The sequence below is a fragment of the Toxotes jaculatrix genome, chromosome 18 (genome assembly GCF_017976425.1).
Source record: "Toxotes jaculatrix isolate fToxJac2 chromosome 18, fToxJac2.pri, whole genome shotgun sequence".
NCBI classification, from domain to species: Eukaryota; Metazoa; Chordata; class Actinopteri; family Toxotidae; genus Toxotes; species Toxotes jaculatrix.
In genome coordinates, this window is record NC_054411.1 from 19,365,418 (window position 1) to 19,371,417 (window position 6,000).

The window sequence follows — 6,000 nt, forward strand, 5'->3', positions numbered from 1 at the left end:
TGTTTAAGAATATATTTATTTAAGTATGTGAAAAATAAATTTATATATATATATATCATTGTCCTATTAAATTAGCATGGCAACAGTTTGTATTCTCTTAATTAGCACTAGTGACGCTGTGTGAGTAATCTTATTAAACTGACATGGTGGGGGGCTTTTAATCAGACTACGGACTACTACAGTGTTAGGCAGATTAACATGAGATTACACCCAACTGTGCTACCACTGTCTAGGAAAAGAAGCCGGAGAGGGGAGACGAGGACGGAGACAAAATATGACAAAGACACAACCTGGTCAGAGTGATCTGATCCTGCACTCTGCACAAACATGTCCGTGGCTTTCAGAGAAAAAGAAAGAGACCACTAGAACTGCAGATCTATACTTGAAGAGCTAGATGAAGCCTCGCTTTCTAGATAGACATGTTGATCAATTATGCAGCCACTTAAATAGCAAGCTACAAATCTATCTAGCAGAACTGTTTCCTGAGTTAGCTGCCTTTCACTGCTGCTGTCCCCAGTCACATGCATCCTGTTCGATGTGTTTTCTAATGTCTTTTCACTACAATCCCTTTTAAAGTGACCGCCACTAAAGTGTAAGTGGAATTCATTTATACATATTTAAGAATCTACAGGTCAAATTTCATCTGCATCCGTGAACATCTGCAGGTCTAATCATTTTGGCACTGAAGAGTGTGCTCTGATGTTGGATGTTCCTGTCCGAAAAGATAGAGAATGGAGGCAAAAAGACAGCCAGAGAGGACACAGGACATTGGACAGCAAAGAAGAGGCAAAAGGAGACAGAAGGAGAAACAGAAGAAAGGAGACAGCAGAAGACACAGTAAGTAGGAAAGGTAGGTATGGTGTGTGTGTATGTGTGTGTGTGTGTGTATATGGCAAACAACCAGAGCTGATTTCCTTCGCAGGAGCGTCAAGATATTAAAAGAAAGGATGGATATAGAAATTTAAATTCTGCTTTGTCTCAGATTGTTGGTTTTCATGTGGTAAATATACAGTACACATGTCAAAATATGAAATGTGCCTTTAAATCATTTAATCATTTATTTCTGACAACAAAATATATTAATTATTCTTTTCATATGCTTAACATCTGGCAAAATAGGAAGAGCAACAGGAAGACCAGGAAATGGGCCGTGAAGGCCATGGAGCAGGCCATACAGGAGGTCAAAGCGGGGAAGGCCCACTACAGATCAGGCAGCAAAGCAGTTCAGAGCCCTGAAGTCCAGCATGAGTCACTGTGTCAGTGGAGGGGTGGCCTCTGGTTGTGTCTATGTCCAGAATCTGAAAATACCTTGGTGGTGTACTGTTTGTATTCTGCCAGTAATGGATTTTTAACAAACAAGCCTCAGGTCTGGTTCACGCTCTGGCCATGCACAACCTCCACTGCTCTGATCCAAGACTGGGTTTGGAAACATGTGATTGATCATCTTCAGGATGTGGCACCACCACTGCCTTACTGCTCAGTCCCCAGACATCATCAACTATGGGAAGGTATCCTACACCAAGAGGGGGACCATCAAGGAGTATTTCTGGGTTCTGACTGCAACGTTGGAGTAGCACAGGTTGAGTAAAAAGCCCTGTCAAATCTACAACAGGTTTGAGCTGGGGCTTCAGATGGACTTGACGAGGAAAGAAGTCATCGTACCTCAGGTGCACATGGACAAACACAAAAAGGTGCACATGGACGGGGAGCTGTCAAAGGAAGTAGAAGCCAGTAGATGGACCTGGCCCATCCACTGGTTGAGATCAACTTTACCTCCAGCACTTAATGAATACTTAAGGTGCATAACAAGTAACTGCAACATCTGTGGCTCAGTGCCCGGCCAGGTGACCCTTGCTGCATGTCACACCTCCTCTCGCTCTGCCCTTGCTTCTTGTCTCTCTAAGTTGTCAACTATCAAATAAAGGCAAAATGGTCCCCCAAAAATAACTGTAATAAAAAATAAAAAAAAAACAACTGTTCTGATGCAAATATATTACTTGGAGTATTTATTTTCATGCTGTAACAATAAAATATTATTTTTCTTTTAGAGCCTTCAACATCAACAACAGGATGTGGTCTGCAAAGCTTCTGAACCCCTCTGTCTCCCTCTTAATGTAAATCCATTAAAAATGAGTCACATTTTAACATGTAGGTTAAAACTACCTATAATGACTAAACAAAAAATATCGAATCTCCGATCGATCCTCCAATGTCCCCTTTGTCATCCAGCTCCACGTCCTCGTCTGCTGGACTCACAACATCCACCGCTAGTGTGCTACAGTCTCTGCATGCCAACCCAGGATAATTAGGCATTTCTCTTGAATATATGTTTTTTTTTTTTTCTGAAAGTGATAACATGCTGCTGAAAAGAGAAGACAGGAGCCAACGGTTCAGCAGTATGGCTGCTGCAGGACACCTGACCTTCCAGTCAGATCACAGGGATTGTGAGTGTCATGGAGCCAGTGTATAACGATGTGCAGACAGACAGCTGTGTATCTAATTATTTTTGTACTAGATAGACAGATAGAGCTCTCGTAATCCAATCAGCGCACACACTCCGTGCCAGCAGAGATATGAAGATGAATCAATGACAGTGTTGTGGGAGGTAATTCTGTCATTTCCACACACACAAACGATTTCGGTTTCTTGCCAAAACAACTGTTAACAACCAGCTGGCGCCAGCCCACCACAACCAAACGGCAATCTGTGATGTGCCCAAAATGTGGGCGAAATGAGAAATAAGAGACAGCTGAGGGCAGGAAAAGTAAAATCCTTTTCACACCCCATGCATACACACACAGTTCATCTATTCCAGCCTGCAACCTGCGCTCCGCTCATTTCAGGCTGCATTGTTATCATCTACTTTTCTCTGCTACCTCCAGTACGGCGACAGGGTCGGGCTGGTGTCTGGTTTGCAATCACCAGCAAGTGAAATGATCCAACACTGTGCCAGCTGCAGTTTGTACACAGTGATACCTGTAATGTCCTCAAGACAAACTGTAAACGTGTTGGATTTAAGGATGGTTTCAAAGTGAGGTTTCACTGTGTACTGTCATTACAATATTTCTGCAGTAACTCAGAGCTCAGCTGGTGAAATCAGTGTCTAATAGATTATTATTAGATCTGGCCACATTATAATTATTATAAATAAACAATAACATTAACTGCAACTATTATTAAGAATAAGAATAATCTGAAACAAATATTATTAGCATTATTAATAGTGCTGTTAAATATATGTTATTGATTTCTTTGTATATTATGGCTGTGCAGGCAGGAGATACACACACACACACACCCACACACACATATACAGGCACACACCAGCCATCTTACTACAATATCTATCTCTACTTCCCTCCCTCACACACTCACACATACACTCATACAGACACATGCACACACACACACACCAATACAGATAACATACAGTAAGCCTACCTTGAGTCTTTGCTTGCCCTCAGACCGCCGGCGATAAGAATAATGTCTGACCGGCAGATAATAGGTCGGCTACGGTCGGGTTAATATCAAACCCTCGGTGATTCCTCCTCCGTAAATCTCCGGTAGAAAACAACGGAGTCGTTGCGCGTGAGGCGGATTCCCACTCTCCCCACTCCCCCATTCATTACCGGATATTAGTATCTGTTTATCAATAGACGGATGGTGATATTGTGAACATTATTTGTCCTTCCTCCGGTGAGCACGAGCTGACGTCTGAAGAGCTCTAGTGGCACGAGTCTCCTCCGGTCGACGGTAGGTGATGAATTATTCACGAGAGGGGCGTGGCCATTAAGCTCCGTGTGGCTGTGCATGCGCGCGTGAGTGCGTGTGTGTGTGTGTGTGTGTGTGTCAGAGACAACAACAGAATCCCTGGCTCCAGTTGATCCAGCAGCTGTCATGATGAAGCGGAGGACATCTAGTGGTCGAAGGACAATTTACACCTAAAAAACCAGCCTGATCACAGGGAGGGTCAGAGCTCTGTGCTCTGTGCAGCGGGTCAGTCTGAGAGAGAGAAGAGAGAGAGAATATATCAGCTTAATGCTTTGACTGAAAAGTTTTATCTGTACATGAATATGAGAAAATATCTTAGTATTTGGTTTGCCCCCCCCCCCCCCCCTTTTGCTCTAATGTCAGAATGAACTCCAGCTGCATGTCAGACTCCACAAGTCTGTACAAAACCTGATGATCCATGTTCTCACAGCATGATCTGACAATGTCCCAAAGAGCTTCCTGTGGTGTCACTGAATGCTTGGCTTTCTCTAGACTTCAAGTGTCCCCCATACATGTTCAGTGGGTTTGCAGTCAGGTGACTCAGTTCAGGTGTCCAACTCCAGAGAAGGTAAAACTATTGGTTGGGACATACCCCACCAACTGTACTTAAATTTACGCCTATGCTCTAAACAGACTTAACACAAGTGTTATTTTAAACCGGAAGAACAGCTTTATCATGAATTCAGCTTCCAGCTCACCCCATTACAACGTCAACTCACAGAGCCCCTGCACTGCATCTTCTTCATTTCTCACTTGTGCAGCTAAATTAAAGGGCATCAGGCCATTTTCTTCTACTGAAAGGGCACCATGAGGGGACTTCATCCTGATTTACCCAGGACTAAAACAGCCATTACAGAACTTTGGTGTGTTTTCTCCTTTGTGTGGGCACTTTAAAGGACATTTTTACTATATCTGCTGTGGTTGCCCCTCAAACACCCCATCAAGTCCGGCAGCGGTGAGGGGGTAAACATTTTTGGTGTGATAGTTCAGATTTATTTTTTTTTTATTTTTTTTAATAAAATTAAGTGCTCTGACACAATATATCATTTACAAAAAGCTGAAGCTGATGATGATAAGTATATTGGCAAAAAAAAAGCACTTACCTTACATACAGACCCATCAGGCACAGAGGAACACACGCCTCCTGTCAGAGTCCTATTTTAGATACATATTCATTCCAGATCCACACTGACTGACCTTGAATTCAACATGCATGTACAAAAGGATTTGGAATTAGCCTTACATGTTTAGGTCTGGCTCTACAAAACACAATTCACCGTGACTTCTATGAGATAACATGAATACTGAAGTAGACTGCACATTTTGCAGTGGATACCATGAGCACACATATTTCAGGATAGAAGAAGAAAATCATACATCTTTATTTAACTCCTGGGATTTCTTTTTATACTTTTCAGTGAGTTTTACCTCACCATAAATTAAAGAGGACAACACTGAAACTGAAGTTCAAAAGATTTGTACCTGACAGTAGGCAGTGGCACTGTGTAAGCGATACGATAACAGTTAAAATCTCGGAGGACTGTAAAAACCAAACACGACTTTACGTACGTTTCGAGACACGTCTTGGCAGCACCTGTCATCAGCGATGAGGAGATGTCCGTACGTAACTCTGCAGTGCTTTACACCTCTATTGCTACAGTGGAGGGTCACTATAAGACGGGAACACTCTCGTGAAGGGTGTTTGCTGTCACAGTTTGCTTTGGTTGAAGGCGTCCACCAGCAGGCAGACGTTGTACTATTTCAGAATGAAAATTTCTCATGTTTCACAGTTTGCTGAAGTCGTTTGAGTTGCATCTGAAAACAGCCCCCAAATACACCTTTTAACTACGAGTAAAGTAAAACACAGAGAAAGAAACATTTGCCTCAAGCTACAGAACGTCTGCAATTCTCGTTTACATTTCTGATTCCAGAGAAGGGAACTGATTCAAGGATCATTAGTTTTCCCTGATGTGTGTGTGTGTGTGTGTGTGAGGAGAAGGGGGGGGGCGATGTTAGTGATGGTGAATAGAAGATGAAGGAAGATGTGTTTACGGCTGAATTGGGGAAATACAGTACATACAAGTGTACATTTAGGAAAATAACTTCTTGTATCAGTCCGTCTCAGTCCAGCAACTTCTTTCACAGCCTTCTTTTTTTATATACAATATACTATACATAATGATTCTGCATATACCAGGAAATCCACTAATATTCAACACGTGAGAGTGA

General features: G+C 42.5%; 1 protein-coding gene across 1 annotated transcript in view; it reads right to left on the minus strand.

Moving 5' to 3' along the window:
• Positions 1 to 3,701, minus strand: part of tanc2a (tetratricopeptide repeat, ankyrin repeat and coiled-coil containing 2a) — a 43,305-nt gene extending 39,604 nt beyond the window's left edge. Inside the window, exon 1 of the mRNA XM_041061735.1 lies at positions 3,442 to 3,701. The gene's annotated coding sequence lies outside the window, so the exon portion shown is untranslated. The remainder of the gene's footprint in view (positions 1 to 3,441) is intronic.
• Positions 3,702 to 6,000: the final 2,299 nt, after the last annotated feature.